Source organism: Odocoileus virginianus, chromosome 18 (genome assembly GCF_023699985.2).
Source record: "Odocoileus virginianus isolate 20LAN1187 ecotype Illinois chromosome 18, Ovbor_1.2, whole genome shotgun sequence".
Lineage (NCBI taxonomy): Eukaryota > Metazoa > Chordata > Mammalia > Artiodactyla > Cervidae > Odocoileus > Odocoileus virginianus.
The window spans coordinates 46,839,501-46,863,808 of NC_069691.1; the positions used below are offsets into that span (position 1 = coordinate 46,839,501).

A 24,308-nucleotide genomic window follows, 5' to 3' on the forward strand; every position below is an offset into this window, starting at 1 on the left:
AAGACTGTGACATTTATGATAAAACAGACTTTAGGAACTCAAGAACAATGTATGTAAAAAGGGCAAAATATTTTGCTTTTTGTTTCTGTCGTAATTTCTAAACTAGTAAAGAGTCAAGAGTTCATTGTTGCTCATCTAAATCCTTAGGTTGGAGTAACCATTGTAGTGGGTGATAGAATAGAATATCATTTTAATTGTTCAAATCTAAGGATATTTTCTAACATTGCGAAGACCTAAAAAACAAATGAGTTCAATGTACTTTGTGTTCAGATGCTCTTGTTTTCCTTTCTGAGATTCTGCTTTAGCACTTGAGATGATCACAGGCAGCAGTTATTTTCAGCAGCTTAAGATATAATTGACATCATAAAATTTGCCCATTTAAAGTGTATAATTCTGTGTTTTTAGTATATTCACAGTCACTGCAATCTCATTTTAGAACATTTTCATCCGTCCAGAAGGGGACCCTAAACCCATTGTGGTCACTCCTCCTTGCCCCTTGCCTGCAGCTCCTGGGAACCATCTGTAGAATAGTTGCCTCTCCTGGACATCTCCTTTAAGTGGAATCATACGGCATGCCATTTCTGATTGGCTGCTTTGACTTTTACATGTTTCAAGGTTCATCCGTGGGGCAGCCTGTATCAGTGCTTCGTTGCTTTTTATGGCTGAATAAAACCCAGCTGTATCGATGACACTACATTTTGTTTGTCCGTTTGGGTGGTTTCTACTGTCTGACTATTAACAGTGCTGCTGAAATTCCTGTGCAGGTTTTTGTGTGAGCTGTTTTTATTTCTGTTCAGCATATACCTAGGAGTGGACTTGCTGGGTCCTGAAATGGTTCTGTGTTTAACGTTTTGAGGTGCTGAGTAGGGTTGCAAGTTAGCACTGTAATTTATTTTTTGTTTAGTATGAGACATTATCTGATAATCAGGACCTTGTTTAAGTCATCATCATTTAAAGCTCTCCTGGGGTATTCGTTGCTGACCCAGAGCTAACATCAGATCCAGCTAGAAGTTGCAGTGTTTGCTTTCATGACTGCACAGGAGTAATGTTATTTCCCACACCTGTGAGATCACATGGACTTTTATTTTTTGCTTCCTCTTTGTTTCTGTATTGAAAAAATATTTATAGTGGTAACATGTTAAGCATAAAATATACCATTTTAGCATTTAAGATTTTTATCATTGTGGTAAAATACGCATAGGGAAATGTATCATTTTAACCAGTGTGCAGTTTGGTGACATTAAGTACATTCACAATGTTGTATAATAATCATCACCATCCATCTCCAGAACTTCTTAATCTTCCCAGACAGAAATTCTGTGCCAATTCAATGCTTATTCCCCATTGCCTCTTTCCCAAGCCCCTTGTTCCCTCTGTCCCACTTCCTGTTTTCAGGATCTAATAACCTCCTACAAGGGGGATCATACATTGGTCCTTTTCTGTCTGGCTTATTTCACTTAGCATGTTTCATAGGTTCATTTATCTTGTAGCATGTATCAGAACCTCATTCCTTTTTAAAACTGGAAAATATTCTGTCATACAGATATATACAGCATTTTCATCTGTTCATAGTTTGGTGAGCATTTGGATTGTTTCCACTGTTTGGCTTTTGCGAATAAAACTGCTGTGAACTCTGTTATACAGATATCTTGTTGAGTCCCGTCTCTCATTTTTGGGTGTACAAATAGGTGTGGAATTGCAGGATTATATGATAATTCTGTGTTTAGCTTTTTGAGTTAAAACTGCCAGCTGTTTTCCTCAGCAGCTGATGGACAAGTGTTCCAGTTTCTCCACATCTTCCCCAACACATCTTACTTTCCTTGTTTTTTTTCATTACATTCATCCTGGTAGGTGTGAAGGTATCTCATTGTGGTTTTGATTTACATTTCCCTAATGGCTGATGATACTGAGCATTCTTATTGGCTGTTTGTAGGTCTTTATGTCGTCTTTGGGGAAATAGCTATTCAAGTCCTTCACCTGTTTAACTGGCTCGCTTGTTTTCCTGGCAGTCATCACAGCTCTGTTATGCTGTTTTCAGTACTGTTTTTGACTGAGTAGTGGTGTTAATATTTTTCCTATCTAATATTAGATTAAATAAATAGATTAATAAATAGTAATAATAAAAATAATTAAATAAAATATAAGATTTTAATAAGGTTTGGTGCCTTATAGCTTAAGGCCACATTTTTGGATTATTTTCCCCCCTCCAAGACAGTGGTAAATGTGATTTGATTTATTCTTTTACAGTGACGCATTTACTGGCAAAACTGAAGTACAGTTAGAATGGTTCTTTTTTATCTAGTTGATGGATAGGGTGCATTATAATCAGTTTGCAGATATGGAAAGTTGGGATCATTTGGCAAAACATTAGTGACTACTGCATGTGGCTTTTTAAGACCTTACTGTTCTCTATGTAACATGAGACAGTATAACACAGTGTATTCAGGAGAAGACAAATTCTAGCGTTATACATGACCAAATTTAGTGACCATTTGGACAAAAATTTGAGGCCCTTGGATGCAAGAATATGTAATGTTTTTGTGCTGTTCTTCGGCTACTTTTGTCCCTTTTCAGTTATGTTAATACTGGGTTCGAACTGATTGTTAATTTTTTCAGGAGCGTGACCTAGGAGTTAACACATAACCTTTATTCTGAAGACTCAGTTGGGGCAAAAATAGAAAACAGGTGCTAACAGGTTACGGTTTGTGCGAAGTGAGCCCGAAGCCGCTGTGACCCTAGACAGCGTGCCATCTTTCCAGCTGTGCATCATTGCCCCTCGTCTTGCTTGTCCAGGCTTCAACTCGGAACATAATTTGGTTCAGAGTCTCCACAAAACCATAGGAATTAGTAAACCTGCGCTTCTCAGATTAAAAGAGTAGTTACCAAGGAAAAGGTTGGGTGACTTTGTTGCTGTTGGCATGTTGCTTCAGGAGGTTTTCTTGGACTGAAGATGTGTCTTAACCCTTTTGACATCTTTCGTTCTTTGGTGACACATGATCTCCTTTGAACCCCTCATTGGAAAGGTAAACAAAACCTTAAGGACTTTGAAATGCTTCATAAGTAAGTGATGGTGGTGTACTAGGAGCCACATTGCACGTGTCCAGGTCTGATGTTCTTTCTGATATTTCATGTCTGACAAGTGGATTTTGAGAAATAGTTGAGTGTGTGATTAGAGAAGAGCAGTGTAGTTGGAAACTAGTGGATAGAAAAAAGGGGAAATCCTAAGAATGAGAGACCTTGACTATTATGGCAGAGATGTATATATTTATTTACTATACTTGAGCCATTTATTCCTTATGTTTTAATGCTTGGTTTATCTGAAAGGAACCAAGCCATATGCCTGTTAAAACAGTGACTTAAAACAGGGCTCCTGAATTTTCATTTCATTATTTTTACTTTTCCTCTCAGACCTTTCATTTTCCCCACAGGAATCCATGGGGGAGAAGACTAGAATAACATAAATGTAGGAGCAGTGAAACCAAGGGGAAAGGCTAAGCACAGCTCTGAGTAAGTGCTGGGAACAGAGCGTGAACCCCAGGGGTGGAGAAAAGGCAAAAGTCTAGCGGGTGCCTAGAGTAATTGACCTCTTTCCAGCATGGCTGCTATGAGACACAATTACAGAGTTCCATACTGTAAAGGATCAGAGGACTGTTGGCTCTGCTTGAGGCACTTTCAAACCTCACTCCAGTACCTGAATTGAAGCAGAGGCCTGTGGGATGATTGGCTTTCTGGCTGTGAATAGGCCAACTCAGTAGGGAAGCAAGTAGGAAGTAGTGCTGGCCTGGTCACACTCCTCCTTCCCTCTGTAGAGGAGCGAAGAAGATGAGAGGGACTCTTCCAGACACTTCTTTTCACGTTACGGTTCAGAGGCACCAAGGCTGCAACTTACCAGAAGCTGGGCTGAGGAAGGGTTGTCTTTTTAATGTCTGTTTGACCTTTTGTTTTGCATGCATTTGCCAGAGAGGATGGGGCCAGGGACAGCAGAGAAGATTTAGAAAGAAGTAAAATTTAAACCTTTCATTTAGCGCTGTGACTGTGGGTACCTTGGGCATGTCAGTGAACTCAGCTCTGCCTCAGTTTCTCAGCTGTGAAATGAGTGACATAGGTAAAATAGGTGAGTGAATGAATGTATCTGAGGTGCTGAGGCAGTGCCTAGCACAGAGTAAGTACTACAGAAGTGGTGGTGGGAATGTGAGACCCTGAAACCAGTGACAGACCATGCAGACAACAAAGTGGATAGTATTTGCCCTACCTAAATAAGTACTCCTACCAAATTCAGTGTGTATTTTGTCACTCAGTGTTCTTTTCTCTAGAGTTTCACCCTCAGATTTTATTACGGGGTTTAATTTTATTGTCGATGTCTGTCTCTGGCAAATGCAGAACATAGGTGTGTGACTAAGTGAAGACATGGTACTTGCAGATTTGGGTGGATTTTTTGAGCCCTTTTGAGAACACAGAAAATCTGACAGTGGAAACATCAAAAGACAAACTCTCTGATAAGTTTTTCCTGCAACAGTGATTATTTATTAGAATCAAGTGCATATGGAAATAGGCTTGGTAATACCTTGTCCTTGGTAATAAATGCTGTGCAGTGCTTATACTTCACATGCAGCTGAATTTTTTTAAAAGTTTGAAAAAATGGTAATTATTAGAACTGGACCCACACAGAGTATGATTTAATGTTTTCTAACAATTTGTTGATTTGTGATCATCATAAATGGCCTGATTTTATTAGAAAATGATTTTAGTCTGTAATCACTTGGTTTTGGTATGATACGGTATTAGTAAAGGGTTCTATTTTCCTTGCTTTCCTGAAAGGGGGAACAAATCGGGTAAAACAAACCGTCTCTTTAAAGAACAGCTGTTTCCTCTTTCCTCGAAGTGATATTTCTGGTGGCCCATGGTCCAGAAAGCTTAGCTGGACTGAGAGTGGATCACTGATCAGTGCATGAAAGTGTCTGTGAGGTCTCAAATGCTTGTCCTACGTAGTTCGGCTAGGTCTTAGCCATTGGATGTGACATCTAAGTAAATGGATAGTGGTTTGTGGTTCATTACAGAGTTCTTTTTCTAGATCCCAAATATCAGCCAGACAGACCATCTAAAAACTTTGAAGTTCAGTGTCCCGCTGGGTTAATCAGTAGGCATTTTGTAATAAATAACGTCTTCAAAATTTTAGAAAATCTAAGGTCACACTTTTATGTAAGCCAAAAAACAAGCCAAAAAAGGTGAGTTTTATTTTTTGTAGTTTTTGGAGAACAAAGTATGTACTGTACTTTTTCACTGTCACAGTGTCAGTATCAAACCATTTTTAGATTCTAGTTTAGCTAGCCAACTTAAAATGAAATTTGAGGTAAAACATGATTGTAATAAAAAATTAAGATTTTTTTCCTCTTCCACAGTTGGTTAGGAGCGCTCTAGGTTGTGACCTTGGTGAGTCTTCATTCACCATTTACAAAATTAAGGCCATAAAGATGCAGTGAATTCAGAGCTGGGGAAGGCAATGGCACCCCACTCCAGTTCTCTTGCGTGGAAAATCCCATGAATGAGGAACCTGGTGGGCTGCAGTCCATGGGGTCACGAAGAGTCGGACACGACTGAGCTGCTTCACTTTCACGCATTGGAGAAGGAAATGGCGACCCACTCCAGTGTTCTTGCCTGGAGAATCCCGGGGATGGGGGAGCCTGGTGGGCTGCCGTCTGTGGGGTCGCACAGAGTCGGACACGCCTGAAGCGACTTAGTGGCAGCAGCAGCAGAGTTCAGAGCATCTTGTGGACTAGGAAAAGAAGACTTTTCTGGATTTACTATGTGGTAGCATATATATTCCTATTTAATACAGCCCATGTGCATTATCTGCTTTTCCCTCCTTCCCTCAACTTTTTATACCCTTAACTCTTGGATTTGTTTCTCTGTTCATTCTTTTAAAACATTCTGAAGGCTTTCTTTTTTAGTTTGATTTTACAGTTAGGAAGGTTCCTGTCTTGGAAAATTTTAAAGGAGCTTTTTAAAAAAGAAAAAGAAAAAACCCTTGAGATTATCACTTATTTTTCTGGGTCACTGTTTTTAAAATATATAAAATGTGATGGCGAGTTAGACTATTTTCCAGATATGACATTCTGTGGAGTAGGGTGACATTGATCCTTCTGTTGACTTTCCTTCTGCTTTCTTTTTCTTTTATTCAGCTTCATGTATTTGCCATGACCTGGATAACTAAGTGTAGTTCCCTTTTACAGAGGCCTTTTATTCTTTAGTTTTCTTTCTTTGTTAGTTAAGTCAACCAAAATTTTGAGCTGCAGGTACTTGCTGATACAGTTTAATAAATATTTTACCATTATATAAATGTATTAGGTATTAAACTCTTAAAAGATTTTTGATAGCTTTTAAAGTGATTGACTAATCAGTTAGATTTATTAAGGACTTAAAATGATCCCAACATTGTAAAGAACTGTGGGGGCCCCTGAATGTGTTTACATTATAACTGGAAAAGTAAAAGCATCTGAGAGAACAATCAAGTACTAAATCTTGCCCTCTTGAGTGAGTGCAGTCTCAGTATAGAGGGAGATCTGTGCTGTGCATTATGGTAGTTGTTGCTGCTTACTGGCAGAAGAATCATGGCGTTCATCCTAACTGTGGGACTGGGTATTTTGGTTCTACTTCTCAAGGTTTTCTGATTTCAGGTGGGCAAATGGTTAGTGACATCCTAGGTTTGTTGGGACATCATGAACAAAGGCACTGACAGTAATTAGTCTGGGATGGGGGAGAGGAAGGTCCTGGCTAGCTTTGGGATATGGATTGAGTGGACTTCCTATGGACTGGAAGCTGTATCCAGGCAGGTAGTGGTGGTGGAGAGTTAGCTTTATTCCAGCCACAGGAGTTTAGACTAGAGGTAGATGGACCTTTGAAAGTCTTTGTTTTTCATAATTAAGAAGGGACCTTCTTTCTTGTAGCCTGTAGTTGCTATTGCTTGCTGACTTGATGCTTAGAGCTGCTACAGTCATAACTCTGTGTGGGCTGTTGGGTTTCACTCCTCAAAGATACCTTGATTTCTTAAAGTTAGTTTCTCCTAGGCACTCTGCTGAGATCACGTCCTCTTGAGAGTTTTTATTCGATTGTATGTTTTAATGAGTCTTCTTACCTTTGCTGTATTTCAGATATTTGAGAAAATATTAAAAGTTGGTTAGAAAATATTAAAATTAGAAAATTAAAATTAATATTATAAAATATTAAAAGTTCTTAAAGTTGAAAGGATCCTTGGAGATAATCAGATCTATGTTCTCAAGTACGTGAATCATACCTTTGGTGTGATTTTGAAGTGATCATTATGTGTCTGCTGGAACGCATGAACCATTTTTTAAGACAACTCTTCCATTGGTAGATTTCATTCTTTAGGTTAAAATTTGCCTTTCCCAGCTTTATCTGGAGCTAGATAAAGTCTAATCCCCTTTTATTACTCCAGCCCTTCAGATATTTGAGGCCAGTTATAATGCCCTCTTCTAAACTTTCTTTTTTCAGTCTAAATACTTTCCTTTGTCTTACTTTGTATTTCAAGACTCCTCACCATTATCCCTACTCATCTTTTGTAGTCTGTGTCTTAGTGAAGACCCAGAATTGAAACTAATATCCTTTCAAATAATTGATTATGACTTTTTATTTTTTTAAGCAGTAAGCAGCAGAAGAGCTTCTCTGGTAGCTTAGTGGTTAAGAATCCACCTGCCGATGCAGGAGATGCAGGTTTGATCCCTGGGTTGAGAAGATCCCCTAGAGAAGGAAATGGCAACACTTGGAAAATCCTGGAAAAATCCTTGGAAAATCTTGCCTGGAAAATCCTGTGGACGGAAGAATCCTGGTAGGCTATAGTCCATGGGTTGCAAAAGAGTCAGACACGACTTAGTGACTAAACAACAAACAGTAGAAAACCCCTTCTCAATAAGAGGGTTAAACAATAAAGAATTTACTGTTTCAGTTGTGAGATGTACCTTTTCTTTATATCTGAACATTCCTGACACTGAGGCACTTTAAACATATAGGTGGATAGCTTGTCAGTGCAGTTGCCTGCATCTCCCTTCCTTGATGACTTATGAAATAAGGATGCTTTCTAGCATTGCTGTATATTTGATGAAACATGATATCTCAAATAGCATGAGGTCTCATGGAAGTGTAGATTCACAACTGGTTATTTTTTTCACCTTGATTATACCAAGGATCCAGTATGGCAGATAGACTTGGCTTATCCTCTCAGCTACAAGATGGCTGCAGCAGTTCTAAGCATCAGCTCTCCAGTCAGCAGCGTCTAGAGGCAGGAAGAGAGAAGATCCCTTCTTTGTGTTCATTTTTAAGAATAAGCAAAATTTCCAGAAGTACTCTTTCTAGGTCAGAGTTATCACATGCCCATTCCTACACCAATCACTGACAAGATTAGGGGGAATTTACCATTATTAGCTCAGTGGTTCTTAGTCAATGATTCTCAGACTGTGTGTACCAGAATAACCTGGAGAACTTGTTAAAACACAGATTGGTGGCCCTTACCTCTAGAGTTTTTGATTTACTACTTTGAATCGGGGACTGAGGATTTGCTTTCTTCACAAGTTGTGGGCAATGCCACTGCTACTGGAGATGGGCTCAGTCTTCCCTTAAAGCGCGAGGCCAAACGGATATCCAGACAAAGCAAGAGATGAGGCGTGTGGGGGCAGTGTGAGGGAAACTGCTGTCCATTTCTGTCATATAGACCAGCATTTCTCCTAGATGTTCTGACACACCAAAGTGTGGTTGTTACTGTAAGTTGTACAGAATTTATTATTAGTAGTAAGGTATATGCAGATGGCACCACCCTTAGGCAGAAAGTGAAGAAGCACTAAGAGCCTCTTGATGAAAGTGACAGAGGAGAGTGAAGAAGTTGGCTTAAAGCTCAACATTCAGAAAACTAAGATCATGGCATCTGGTCCCATCACTTCATGGCAAATAGATGGGGAAACAGTGGAAACAGTGGCGGACCTTATTTTTTGGGGCTCCAAAATCACTGTAGATGGTGAATGCAGCCATGAAATTAAAAGACACTTGCTCCTTGGAAGAAAAGTTATGACCAACCTAGACAGCATATTAAAAAGCAGAGACATTACTTTGCCAACAGAGGTCCGTCTAGTCAAAGCTGTGGTTTTTCCAGTAGTCATGTATGGATGTGAGACTATAAAGAAAGCTGAGTACCGAAGAATTGATGCTTTTGAACTATGATGTTGGAGGAGACTCTTGAGAATTGCTTGGACTGCCAGGAGATCTAACCAGTCCATCCTAAAGAAAATCAGTCCGGAATATCCTTTGAAAGGACTGATGCTGAAGCTGAAGCTCCATTACTTTGACCTGATGCGAAGAGCTGACTCAATTGAAAAGACCCTGATGCTGGGAAAGATTGAAGGTGGGAGGAGAAGGGGACTACAGAGGATGAGATGACTGGATGGCATCACCGACTCAATGGGCACAAGTTTGAGTAAACTCCATGAGCTGGTGGACAGGGAGGCCTGGCGTGCTGCAATTCATGGGGTCACAAAGAGTCGGACATGACTGAGCGACTGAACTAATGACTTGAGAATGACTTGTGTAAATCATAGGAGTAGATCAAGTAGATTACAAGAACATGGTTGTTACTCTCTGATATGCTTTCTTGAGTGAGGAGAGAAAACGATTGCCGTTCAGTGAAGGCACAGAGAATATACTCTTCCAGTGGTATATAGTACCTATTAATAATAACTGACAGTGGTAGTTCATAGTGTACTAATTACGTTAAAACATCAGACTCATTCATTAGATAGGGTCTGGTAACATCCACATTTCACGAGGTGGAAAACTGAGGCACAGAGAGTCTAAGGAATTTGCCCGGTGTCATGGAGTCAGGAAGTGGTAGAGCTGGGCTGCAGTTTGGCCTCACAGCTCCTACTTTTAACTGTTCTACTGTCATTTGGGGCTGAATATGTTGCAGACCTTGAGAGGTTTCAGTTTATATTTTTGGCTTGTGTCAGTATGGTGGGGTTAATGTGGTGGGAATTCTTCTCTCCTTCCAGTCCCTCCCTCCTTCATCTCTGCCTGTTTGTAATTGATGCATTTGAACATACACGTGGAACTTAGAGCATTGCGTTTGCAATGTCTGCTTACTTTTTGCAACCTATGCATTTTTTAAACCTGCCGTCCATGTTGTTTTGCACCTTCTGGGGAGAAAGAAAATTGTGTAGATAGGATCGAGCACAGAGACCTATGGTTAAACACTTAGGGTTTTGTTGTTGTTGAATATGATGGTGTGGAGGTGACATCTTCATAAGAGCAGTTCTGTCAGTCAGTCTTTATGGCAAATAATGAACTAAACACAAAGGTTTTTAGCTGCTCCAGAGTGGTTGGGAAAGCTAAAGAAGCTCTGGACCAAGCTTCTAGGCACGACTTCCAAAAGCAGAGTGAAGAGCTGAGCTGCCTCCTTTCTTGCCATGCCCTGCTTAGCACCTCAGGCTCTCACTGCACGAAGACCCGGCTGTGTCCTCTCTCTCGCAGGCTGTTCACCCAACCCACCGCCTCTTGACGGATGCTTCCCATCCTAGATCTCCTCCTAAAGTTTTCATTTTTTTTTTATCCTTCCATCTTACTCTCCTCAGACAGCCGATGCTCCTGCTCCATGCTCCCGTTGTACCCCAGGTCCCCCTGTTGTGGTACCTAGCTGTTTGTTATTGCTTGTTGGTCTGTTTGTCCCCACTCATTGCATGGTAGCACATTACAGTGCTTGAATGTAGGGAGTTGAATGGTTCAAATTTTAAAAGTCACTGATTACACATTTGGAGTTTCATTACCAAGAAACAGATGCCAATCATAAACTTCTAAGTTGTAATTTATAATTTTCTTAATTATAATTGACAGATTTTTGCTTTGGTTTGAGTAAAATACCCTTTATGGCATGTCTAATGTAACTTAATGGAGATTGGACAACTGATCTGTAAGCTAATGGTTCTTTGAAGTTTGGAAACTGAGTCTGAGAAGTTTTGTAGCTAGATGAAACTAGACTTTTAAAAATGAGCTTTTTAAATTTTTGAACAGTTCTGTGTTTACAGAACAGTTGTAAAGACAGCATAGAGAGTTCCCCCACCGCTAAATCTTAGTATCACGGCAAAGCAAAGCGAAGTGAAGCGGCTCAGCTGTGTCCGACCCTTTCTGACCCTGTGGACTGCAGCCCACCAGGCTTCTCCGTCCATGGGATTTTCCAGGCAAGAGTACTGGAGTGGGTTTCCATTTCCTTCTCCAGGGGATCTTCCTGACCCAGGGATCAAACCTGGGTCTCCCGCATTGTAGGCAGACGCTTTACCCTCTGAGCCACCAGGGAAGCCCTACATTATCATGGTACGTTTGTCCAAACCAGGACGCCAATATTGATGCATAACTATTAGCTAAACTCCAAGTTCTTTGTTTGAATTTCACCAGTTTTCCTATTTGTATCTTCTCTCTGTTCCAGGATCCAGTCCAGGGAGCCACACTGCATTTTGTTGTCACATCTCCTCGGTCTCCTTTGGGCTGTGACAGTTTCAGTATTTCTTTGTTTTTCATGGCCCTGACAGTTTTGGGGAGTACTGGTCAGGCATTTTGTAGAACGTTATTCAGTTTGGATTTCTCCAATGTTTTCTTCATGGTTATACTGAGGTCATGGGTTTTGCCCTTCTTGATATATTGCTGTCAAGGGGCTCATGATGCCTCCATGACATCATGGGTGAGGTTAACCTTCATCACTGGGGTAAGGTGGTATTTACCAGGTTTCTTCACTTTAAAGTTAGTCTTTTTCTCTTTTGCCTTTCTCTTCTTTGGAAGCGAGTCACTAAGTGGCCCACCCTCCAGGACTCTGAGCGCATGTGTGTGAGGGGTCTAAGCTCCACCTCCTGGAGGGGCATTGGCAGCATGTTACTTAGAAGTCTACAAGCAAGATGTGTTCCTTCTCTCCCACAAAGTAAATATTTAGATTCATCGCTGTGCAGTCACTTTGCAAATATATTGATGACAATTTAATAGACACTTAATGGGTCTAACGGGTACTGTGCTGATTTAGGGGGCATATTTTTAAATTCTTTGGAGTCCATGCCTCTTTGAGAAACTGATAATTGCTATAGACTTTAGGGGCTTCACAGGTCTTTGACTTCATTTAAGATCGTCTCTGCCTTCCAGTAATTCAGTTCAACCAAGGAGACTGCAAGAAAATAAAATACGTGTTGCCTGCTGTCAGGGAAGCTTGAGTTTAGTGTTTTGAGAACATAGATAAAGGAGTAGTTTTATTTTGGGTGAAACACTAGGGAAAGTTATGGAGAGGCAGTGCCATTTGAATTTGGCCTTGAAGAATGAGAGAGTTAAATCAACTAAAGGTTGGAAAAACATCTAAGCAGAGGGAACACAAGGAATAAGACCTATTCAAAAAGGCATGGTGAGGATTTAGGTCTTGCCATGGTATTGCTGAAGTGGGAGGTGGGCTAGATATAAAATTGGAGTGGTAAGAGAAGGTCTACCCAAGAGGATTGAGTAACTTTCTCAGTTTATAAGTTTTGAAATGTTTAAATGACTGTGTAATGATTTTGCCTGCAAATTATTTTCATCCTTAGTTTCATGGCTCTGTAATTTACTACTTCACTTGCATGTATAGTTAAAGAGTGAGTAGGAAGTGAAGAGATGTCTACCACTTTCTCAAGACTTTTGTATATGAAAGGACTTGAGGCAGGAGAGAACTGGAAGAGATTGTGAGGTTCAGAGAAGTTTATTCAAGTTGGGGCAGACTTGCATGTATAAATCAAAGGAAGGACCCAGTAGAGAAGGAAAGAGGGTAATTGAAATAAACCTACTAAAAAGGTGGGAAGGTTGGTCCAACAATAATGAATTGATACTTTGCATCAGGAAAAAATGAGGAAATAATCTAATATATAATGAATGACTCCTGTACATTGTATTTAGAATTATCAGACTTGTGTAAGGCTTACAGTTGGCTTATGGGTAAATTGGGCTGTGGCCTGACCTTCAGTCATACTGCTACTGTATTTATTGTGCATCTTTAATTCCTTTTATAAATATGTTTAAGATCTTTGCTAAGTTCTGGTGATAGGAGAATGTATCAGAGTTCATGCTTTTGATGAACTGAGTTGAGGTCGTTAAGGATACAGGATAGGTATATGAAAGGATTAGAAATAAATATAAAGGGCGAATTTTAACAGTTCATTCTCATACCTGTGGCTGCAGGCTTTGGCCAGAGCAAGCATGCTTCATTTCTTTTCAGGGTATGGGGAAAATGAAGTTAGGGTCTGTGGTAATTTACCCTGTTCTAGTTTCTCCTTTAGAAGTGAATTCAGATGGTTGTACACTTAGTAATCCTTACTTGGCATTTTTCTTTTATTCTTACATAATTTTAACTGTAAACTGTGAAGAGGATTAATTTTTATGGTGACCTCTTTTTCTTTCTTTTTAAGTTAGGCCACAATGTTAATCGCTAATTTCGTATGTGATAGATACTAGTAATAAAAGAATCACCCTCTTACGAGGAAAATTATTCCTAAATAAAGCTTTAAAATTTAGCACATGTTTGAACATAGACTTGACCCTGTGCTTGAAAAAAGGAGGTTTTTGGTCATTGTTATTATGCCCTTTGGGCATGGTATTAATTGAATTTAGAAATTAAAATGAAACTTCATTAGGCAGCCATTACTCTTGCATTAATATTCTTTCTGCTCTGAATCCTTACTGAGAAAACATACACTCTTTAAATATATATATATTTTTATACATATGTTTAATCTATAGATTTAATATATATAAATATACAAACCTTGCATACTGGTTTTATTGTTGAAAACCCGTGTAGTATTTTAATGACAAATAAAGGTGTGAGGAGTGTTTGAAGAGAAATTTTAATAAGGTTATATCATTTGTATTAATAATTGACTGAAGGCTGTAAGGTCAGTAGATTTTGTGCTTCTAGACTCGTTCAGTCAGCAAGCATGTGCAAAAGCATCTTCTATGTAGTGGAGGATAAGAAAGTCATGGTTTCTGTGTCAAGCTTCCAGTCTAGTGGAAACAAATTGAACAAGAGTAGTTGATGCTGTTATCTGATGTGGGTATATGTAGGTGCTTATTACCTCATTTGCACCAGCAGAGACCTCTTTAGTATTCTGAAATCTGCAGCAGAGAGATGAGTAGCATCTGATAGAAGAGTGGGGGAAGGATGTATGAGGCAGTGGGCACAGTTATGAGGAAGGGAGTGTGCCTGTGGAGAGTGGGGTCCTGCACAAGCAGACCCAGAAGAGGAAGTGTATGTAAGCAGGACGAGTGCAGGATGTGGTGACTAGCCCACCGGTGAGGGTCTTGTAACGTAAGGCTTCTGACTGTATCCTAAAGGGTCCAGAAAGCCACTGTGGGCAAAGATCAGATTCTCTTTTTAAATATTGGGGAAGGTCACTCTGGAATAGAGCGGAGGGGAACAGAGGTTGATGAGAGGTTTGAGCAAATATGGGGAGGCCAGTTAGCGTTGTGTGATCAGACTATGCAGGGAGTGATGATGGATGCTTTATGAGAATTTAGTAATAAACTATTTTGAGAGATCTGAAATAGGTGAAAAACTGGATACTTCTATAAGACAAATAGCACGTGCCTCTTTTAAGTGTAAAGCTTTGTATAGTGTATATAGTTCTTGAGTCTCATTTAAGGATCCTGAATTATGCTGAGGATCTGTATCCTAAAGACAGTACAAGGTTATTATGAAAACTAATCATTTTTCCCCACTCTGGGGAGGGGATGTCCCTTGTTTATTTTAATTTTTAATCAAACTTTAATATTCAAATTATAAAGTCTTTTTGGCCTTACTGATTTGAAAACAGACTTTCTTTTCAGTTTGAAACATATCTGACCTCCTCTCTGGATTATTTGACCCTTAATTAACTCCTAAGGCATGGAATTCAATCTGCCCAAATGTTAAACAGTGCCATTTAAAATTTGAAAGCCCAAAGCAAAACAGGCTGAGGTGACCATATCCAAGCCAAGCAGACTTGTTTTGAGTAACAAAATAAGCTTGTTAAATGAGTGCAATTCCAGGGAATATGTCATATGAAGACAGGAAAAGCAGGTGCCAGTGGTTGGGGGCCTCAGGATGAAACCATGGGCCTGGCCAGAAGATTCTTAATTGTTTTCCTCTTTCATGCAGCTCAGATAAATATGAATTTTTTACCTGTGTGAAAATTTTATATGAATGGTTCCATATACAGTCATACAGATTCCTTGGTGTGTGATTTCTTTAGCTCAGCATTGTTTTTTGAGATTCAGCTCTGTTGTTGGGTATAGTTGCAGATTGCTCTTTTGCATTGCTGTATAGTGTTCCATTGTTTGAATATATAATTTGCTTATCTGTACTAATATTCATGGGCATTTGGATTGTCTTGGTTTTGGATATTAGGAATAATGCTACTATGAACATGTTTGCCCTTGTCTTTTGATGCACACATCTCTATTGGGTATGTCTCTAAGAGTAAAATTTCTTTGTTGGTTTTAATACTTTTGTGTTTATTTTAGCTTTCTGTCATGTTATTTTTATTATTTTTATTTGGCTTTTTATTTTGTTTTTTCTTTCTGCACATTGTCTTATGCTCAGTTTTAGTAGATACTGACAGACATTTTTATAAAGTGATGGTTTCTCTTTATAATTTGTACTCCTAGTAGCATTTTGCTTTACACCCTTATTAATTCCTAGTATTGTTTATTTTAGTCTATTGGGTATATAAAACTCCATTCAGTGTTAGTATACTTTTATGTTTAATTTTATAGCTGATACTTTTCTTATTTCAGAATTTTCTGGTCAGTCTTACCTTTCAGTCAAGGTGAACTTTAGGATCATTTTGAAGTTTACAAAGTATGTTGGAATTTTTATTTAGAATGTTACTGATTTATAAGTTACTTTGAAGTGAATTGGCAGCTTGCAATATTGAGTCTTCCAATAAAGACATTTCCCAATTAATTTGAGGCTTCTTTTATGTTCCCTAGTTGAGTGATATGGATTCTTTACACAGATCATGCACATTTCTTATTAAGTGGATACCTCATTGTTATGAGTTTTTAAAAGTCTGAATATGATATTTTAAAATTTTCTAATTGGAATACAAACCTTGATAAGGTATATTATTTCTTTAATGTTTAGCTGTATTTTTTCTATTGATATTATTTTATTTGGATATTCCTCAGTTTTAATAAGTTAAATTAACATGCCTTTTCATGTGTGGTACATGTCTTTGTGTGTTTTATTATTTTCCTTTTTTAAAGGAATTGGGAATTTTTCTTTCATCTGTTCGTGGGAAGACTTTAAATAGCCTTAGAACACCCTATTCCTTGACTGTGTAACAAATCATGCATGAAATACCTGGATTTGATATTTGGAGTGTAGCTTTTATGCTTTCTTTGTTCCATGCAAGATATTAGCCATTTATGGTTATTATTCTTTGAATCAGTTTTGCTGACTCTTTATTCATTGGACCTTATTCTAATAATCAGCATTGAGTTAAGAAATTAGTCACCTATAATTTTTTTCACTTTTCTTTTTCTCATTTTTAGTTATGTATATTTATTTATGACCTCCCTTTAACTTTTGAGTAGGCTGATTAGTGACTTATAGGTTATATTGCATTTTATTTCTAAGACACAGCCCTTTTTTGTGTGTGGATTTCAATTGATGGCATTCATAATTCCTCTTCTCTGGTTTCCTAAATTCATGTTCTGTTTTGTTTTTCTGACTTCTTCATTTGTATACTTATTAATTTATTTCATTCTTTTTTTCCCATTTATTTTTATTAGTTGGAGGCTAATTACTTTACAATATTGTAGTGGTTTTTGCCATACATTGACATGAATCAGCCATGGATGATGTGTTCCCCATCCCGATCCCCCCTCCAGCCTCCCTCTCCATCCCATCCCTCTGGGTCTTCCCAGTGCACCAGCCCTGAGCATTTGTCTCATGCATCCAACCTGGGCTGGTGATCTGTTTCACCCTTGATAGTATACTTGTTTCAATGCTGTTCTCTCTGAACATCCCACCCTTGCCTTCTCCCACGGAGTCTAAAAGTCTATTCTGTACATCTGTGTCTCTTTTTCTGTCTTGCATATAGGGTTATTGTTACCATCTTTTTAAATTCCATATATATGCATTAGTATACTGTATTGGTCTTTATCTTTCTGGCTTACTTTACTCTGTATAATGGGCTCCAGTTTCATCCATCTCATTAGAACTGATTCAGATGAATTCTTTTTAATGGCTGAGTAATATTCCATAGTCTATATGTACCACAGCTTTCTTATCCATTTGTCTGCTTATGGGCATCCAGGTTGCTTCTGTGTCCTGGCTATTATAAACAGTGCTGCAATGAACATTGGGGTACATGTGTCTCTTTCAGATCTGGTTTCCTTGGTGTGTATGCCCAGAAGTGGGATTGCTAGGTCATATGGCAGTTCTATTTCCAGTTTTTTAAGGAATCTCCACACTGTTCTCCATAGTGGCTGTACTAGTTTGCATTCCCACCAACAGTGGAAGAGGGTTCCCTTTTCTCCACACCCTCTCCAGCATTTATTGCTTGTAGACTTTTGGATAACAGCCATTCTGTCTGGTGTGTAATGGTACCTCATTGTGGTTTTGATTTGCATTTCTCTGATAATGAGTGATGTGTAGCATCTTTTCATGTGTTTGTTAGCCATCTGTTTGTCTTCTTTGGAGAAATGTCTGTTTAGATCTTTGGACCGTTGTTTGATTGGGTCATTTATTTTTCTGGAATTGAGCTGCAAGAGTTGCTTGTATATTTTTGAGATTAATTCTTTGTTTCCGCATTTGCTATTTTTTTCTCCCATTCTGAAGTCTTTCTTTTCACCTTGCTTATAGTTTCCTTTGTTGTGCAAAAGCTTTTAAGTTTCATTAGGTCCCATTTGTTTATTTTTGCTTTTATTTCCAATATTCTGGGAGGTGGGTCATAGAGGATCTTGCTGTGATTTATGTTGGAGAGTGTTTTGCCTATGTTCTCCTCTAGGAGTTTTATAGTTTCTGGTCTTACATTTAGATCTTTAATCCATTTTGAGTTTATTTTTGTGTATGGTGTTAGAAAGTGTTCTAGTTTCATTCTTTTACAAGTGGTTGATCAGTTTTCCCAGCACTACTTGTTAAAGAGGTTGTCTTTTTTCCACTGTATATTCTTGCCTCCTTTGTCGAAGATAAGGTGTCCATAGTTTTGTGGATTTATCTCTGGGCTTTCTATTCTGTTCCATTGATCTATATTTCTGTTTTTGTGCCAGTACCATACTGTCTTGATGACTGTGGCTTTGTAGTAGAGCCTGAAGTCAGGCAGGTTGATTCCTCCAGTTCCATTCTTCTTTCTCAAGATTGCTTTGGCTGTTCGAGGTTTTTTGTGTTTACATACAAACTGTGAAATTATTTGTTCTAGTTCTGTGAAGAATACCGTTGGTAGCTTGATAGGGATTGCATTGAATCTATAGATTGCTTTGGATAGTATACTCATTTTCACAATATTGATTCTTCCAATCCATGGACACGGTGTATTTTTCCATCTATTTGTGTCCTCTTTGATTTCTTTCATCAGTGTTTTATAGTTTTCTATGTATAGGTCTTTTGCTTCCTTAGGTAGATATACTGCTAAAAATATGGAATGCTTCACGAGTTTGCGTGTCATCCTTGTGCAGGGGCCATGCTAATCTTCTCTGTATCATTCTAATTTTAGTATATGTGCTGCTGAAGCGAGCACTAATTTATTTCATTCTTATTCAGTAACATAGACATTTAAACTGTGAACTTTCTCATATTAAAGATTTGGTAGTGACCTGTAGCTTCTGACATGGTTTTTAGTTTAATTATAATTTTTGAGATAATCTATAATTATGTGTTTGATTTCCCCTTTGGTGTAATATTTATTTTTGAGAGAGTATTTTAAATTCTGGTAGGTTAGTGGATTTTTGGTTGGCTTTGCTGTTGTCATAAATCTCCAGTTTTATTTTATCATAATTAGAGTGTTTGAGTTATTTCTTCTTTTTGTAATTTGTTAAGATGTTCTCTACTGGTCTAATATTTCACTCTTTGTGTAGTGTTGTGACTCCTTGAATAGAAGAACAGTTCTGTTTTTATGATGTAGAGTTAGATGTGAGTGCATAGATATAAGTATGTGCCTATCTCAGCTTAATATTTTTCTATATTCTTAATTTTTTACTTACTCCATCTGTCATGGCCTGAAATAAGTTTATTAGTAACTTTTATTGATGGATGATTTTATGTCTGTTTTTCCTTTGTGGTATTAAATATGTAATATGCACATATTTAGACTTTTAAGTTTCATTGAAATATAATTGGCTTACAGAACACTATGCACATTTGAGGCATAAAATTTGGTTTGTTTTGGAATGTGTATCACCCTTGAGAGTCAAAATTAAGATAATCAACATATGTATCACTGTTCAAAGTTTCCTTGTGCACCTTTATAACTCCTTATTATCCCTTCCCCAGGCAGCTACTCATCTGCTTTTTCACTATAGACTGGTTTACCTTTTCTAGAATTTTATGCTAATGAAATTATATACTATGTCCTCTTTTTTTTTTCTTAACTCATCATAATTATCTTCAGACTCAACCATGCTGGTGGACATATTAATAGTTCATTCCTTTTTTTGGCTGGAATTACTCCATTGTAGAGACACTAGTTTGTCTATCCATTCATCTGTTAGTGTATACTTGGGTTGTTTCCAGTTTAGAGCTATTGCAGATAAATATGCCATGAGCATTTGTGTGCCAGTCTCTGAGCTTTTTCTGTAGGTGGTCAGTGCCTAGTTGTGCAATGACTGTGTCAAATGGGAGGTGTATGTTTAAGGTTTAAGGCATCGCTACTGTTTTCCAAAGTGGTTTTACCATGTGGTATTTCCATGAGCTGCGTGAGAGTTATCTACTGTTGCTTCAGATCCTTGCTGAGTCAGTTTGCTAGGGCCACCATAACCAAACACCATAGAGGGAGGGGCTCACACAGCAGAAATGAATTCCCTTGTGATTCCTGAGGGCGGAAGTCCAAGATGGAGGTGTTAGCAGAGTTGCTTTCTCCTGAGGCCTCTTTCCTTGTTTGGTAAATGATTGCTGCGTCGTTGTTGCCTGCCACACAATCTTTTCTTTGTAGTCTTGTTTTGTGTCTAAAGTTCCTCTTCTTAAAAATAAATAAATAAATTTCCTCTTCTTGTAGGGTCAGATTGGATTAGGGCCCCACTCTAACTTTGTTTTAGTTTAATCATCTCTTTAAAATCCACATATTCTGAGGTACTGGGGGTTAGGGCTTCAGGCTATGAAGTTTGGGGCACATAGTTCAGACCAACACTTGTTCAGTGGGATCAGTTGTGATTTTAGCCTTTGTGTGGATCACAACAAACTGGAAAATTCTTCAATAGATGGGAATACCAGACCACCTGACCTGCCTCCTGAGAAATCTGTATGCAGGTCAAGAAGCAACAGTTAGAACCAGACATGGAATAACAGACTGGTTCCAAATTGGGAAAGGAGTACATCAAGGCTGTATATTGTCACCTTGCTTGTTTAACTTCTATGCAGAGTACATCAGGCAAAATGCTGGGCTGGATGAAGCACAAGCTGGAATCAAGACTGCAGGGAGAAATATCAGTGTCCTCAGATATGCAGATGATACCACCCTAATGGCAAAAAGCAAAGAGGAACTAAAGAGCTTCTTGATGAAAGTGAACGAGGAGAGTGAAAAAGTTGGCTTAAAACTCAGCATTCAGAAAACTAAGATCATGGCATCTGGTCCCATCACTTCATGACAAATAGATGGGGAAACAATGGAAACAGTGAGAGACTTTATTTTCTTGAGCTCCAAAATCACTGCAGATGGTGATTGCAGCCATGAAATTAAAAGACACTTGCTCCTTGGAAGAAAAGTTATGACCAACCTAGACAGCATATTAAAAAGCAGAGAGATTACTTTGCTGACAAATGTCTGTCTAGTCAAAGCTATGGTTTTTCCAATAGTCCTGTATAGTTGTGAGTCCTGTATGGATGTGAGAAGAAAGCTGAGCACCAGAGAACTGATGCTTTTGAAGGGTGGTGTTGGAGAAGACTTGAGAGTCCCTTGGACAGCAAGGAGATCAAACCAGTCAATCCTAAAGGAAATCAGTCCTGATATTCATTGGAAGGCCTGAAGCTGAAGCCCCAGTACTTTGACCACCTGATGCGAAGAACTGACTCACTGGAAAAGATCCTGACGCTGGGAAAGATTGAAGGCAGGAGGAGAAGGGGACGGCAGAGGAACAGATGGTTGGATGGCACATGGGTTTGAGCATGCTCCAGGAGTTGGGAAGCCTGGTGTGCTGCAGTCCATGGGGTTGCAAAGAGTCAGACATGACTGAGTGGCTGAACTGAACTAAAGAGATGCATCGTGGTATCAGTTGACATTTCTCTAAATGACTAATATTTTTGAGCATATTTTCATCTGCTTGTTGCCATCCATATATCCTCTTTGGCAAGGTATCTGTTAAAATTTCATGCTTATTTTTAAATTGGGACTGTTTGGTTTCTTACTGTCGAGTATTGAGAAATGTTTATTTTGGATACAAGTTCTTATCCAGACTTAAGAAGTCATGATTTCTTACCACATACATGCTTTGAAAATATTTTCTGCCAGTCTCTGGTTTGTGTTTTCATTCTTGTAACAATATCTTCTAATGAGCAGAAGTTTTAAATTTTGTTGAAATCTGTTTTATTAATTTATTCTTTTATGGATTGTGCTTCTGGTGTATTTTAGACATCTTTGACAAACCCAGGTACACAGAGATTGTCTTCTGTGTTATCTTATAGAAGTTTTACAGTTTTATGGGTTATATCTAGGTCTATGCTATGATCCACTTTGTTGCCTTTTTTGGGTATATAATATGAAGTATAAATCAGGGGTTTTTTTTTTGCTTATCAGCATCCAGTTATTCTAGTTCATTTGTTGACAAGTTATTCTTTACTGAATTGCCTCTGCACCTTTGCTGAAAATCAGTTGCCCATAAATGTGTGATTCTATTTCTGAGCTCTGTTCTGTGCCATTGATCTTTTTGTGTATCTTAATGCCAATATCACATTCTTTTGATTACCATAACTTTAAAAATTAGTCTTGAAGCCTCTTACTCTAAGTCTTCAAATACTCTTCTTCCTGAAAGTTGTTCTGGCTCTTTTTAACAGTAGAAACTTGCCTGAAAAATATAGTTTCTTTTCTTAGATTTGTAACCAGTGTTCTGTTCCTCAAATAAATTCTGATTCTAATCCTTGATTATTCATACTAATCAGAGAAAATGGTGGGAAAGCTGTACCTGCCAGTGTTTTGACATGTGATATGTCCTAAGTATGGATAATTCATTGTGGGAAGTACCTGTAGGATCTCCCTATGCTCCCTGCATTCATAACAATCTTTCTGGAATGGATTTTATGATTTCTTTTTCATTTATGTTTATGGAATGGATTTTAAGGGCAGAGTTTTAGCAGGTAATCATCTTCTAAGGTAGAGGCACATGTTTTAAGAATGTTGTTTACATTGAGTACAGTGATGAGAAGACCCTACCTTACTGTTCTTCTGTCTTCAGAGAGGAAAAGGGGTTGATGCCTGCTTCAGGTAGGGCAGCTAGAGAGAAGGGGCTTAGGGCATTTACTGTGGGTCAGGGGAGAGTGGTTTCAAGAAATAGGATTTCAGACTTAAGTCTTATTTTGGGGTATGTTTTGTCAGTTTTGTTCCAGTATTTATTTGTTTGTCTTAATTCTAAAGATCTTAGGACTCTTGTACAATTCAGAAAGCCTGAGATTTAAGAGGAGATGATAAAGAGGAAGAAAGGACTGAAAAGATTCAGAACTAACCTGTTCTCTTACTTTTATTTCTGTTCAGCAAAATCTCCCTGCTTGTGCTTCATACACGCATTGCTCCTGTTGTGGAATGGTATTTTTCCATTTAGGAAAAGTATTTTGCTTCCTTATTCCATTTGACCCAGAAGAGCAGATTTTAGACCTTCTCCCTGCTCTCCTTTTTCTTCCAGAAAACTAGGAGCTGCTGAGATGTGGTGGCAGTTTGTGTGACCTTCCCCTAGAGTGGGGCAGTAGAGACCCTACTACCCCAGATAATGACTCAGATAATGACTTTAAGGAGACCCTTATGTATCCTTGAGATGCAAGGGCTACCGTCTAGGTTTGAAAGAGAACACCTCCTAACTCTTCTGGTTAGAATACGGGAATGAAGAAAGATTTCCATTGACCTTGTTCCCCCTGTAGTCTTTGCAGTTGTTGTTGTTGTTTTTCTGTTTTATTATCTAGTATGTATTGGTTTCTTGGAAGAATTAAAACATAATTTCAGTCGACATCTCATCACTGCATATAGCTCTCGAGGAAGCCCCATGGTAGAATGGAGGCTCTTTGCTGCTGCTGCTCCCCTGCCCCGGCTTCAGAAATATCAGAGAGGAATGTGGAGACATTTATGTTTTTTTATATAAGTATGAGTCCAAGGGATGCTTTTGAGGAAATACAGGTGATTGGAGGATGAGGCTTTTTGATGGAAGATCAGGACCAAAAGTAGGAAGCCAGGTCATGAATGACCTCGTTGTTCAGTTGCTGTCATGTCAGACTCTTTGCCACCCCATGAATTGCAGCACACCAGTGAATGACCTCATTCATAAGCAAGTAAAGTGTTTAGACTTCGTTCTGTTAGTGAGGGGAAGTCATTGCTAGGTTTTAAAATAGGAGGTGACATGTTCTGATTGGGTCTGTGGTGTAATGGCAGGCACCAAGTTAATTCTGTTTTGGGTGTGGGCTGATTGTGAGATCTTCACATATCCTTGGGAAATAAACATAGGTTTTAAAAGGAACCAGGCTATTGGGAACGGTGGGAGTTTGGGCAAAGTGTTTGAGCTGCCTCCCTGTTTCTGAAGGGGGACTTTAAAAGCCCTGCTAGTAATGCTTTTCCCAGCAAAGGTTGGTCTGTTCTTCTGCACACAGTTCTTCCAGGAGTCAGCTAAGTCTTAGACTTTAATATGTTAGTATTTGTTCCTTTCCAGATCTCCCTGGAGAGTTCTTGGCTGCATTCTTTCCTTGGGGTCTGCGCTGCCTTGTACTTTCACAAAATAAAACTGGGATCCTCAGTTCTTGCCCCTTCTCCAGGGAGGGAACCTGAAGGACATTTGGCCCAAAGATCTGTGTTTAGTTCCAGGGTTCAAAATGATGATTTATCGCTCCAGTCCACCTTCATTTGCCTCTCACAAGGAGGTGTTTTGTA

At 38.7% G+C, this 24,308-nt stretch overlaps 1 protein-coding gene and 1 non-coding gene across 2 annotated transcripts in view; one reads left to right on the top strand and one right to left on the bottom strand.

Moving 5' to 3' along the window:
* XKR6 (XK related 6) overlaps nucleotides 1-24,308 on the top strand; it is a 261,280-nt gene that overhangs the window by 27,394 nt on the left and 209,578 nt on the right. The window lies entirely within an intron of this gene.
* On the bottom strand, nucleotides 18,667-18,773 carry LOC139039553 (U6 spliceosomal RNA). The gene has a single exon (XR_011492893.1). It is a non-coding gene; the product is annotated as a U6 spliceosomal RNA (small nuclear RNA).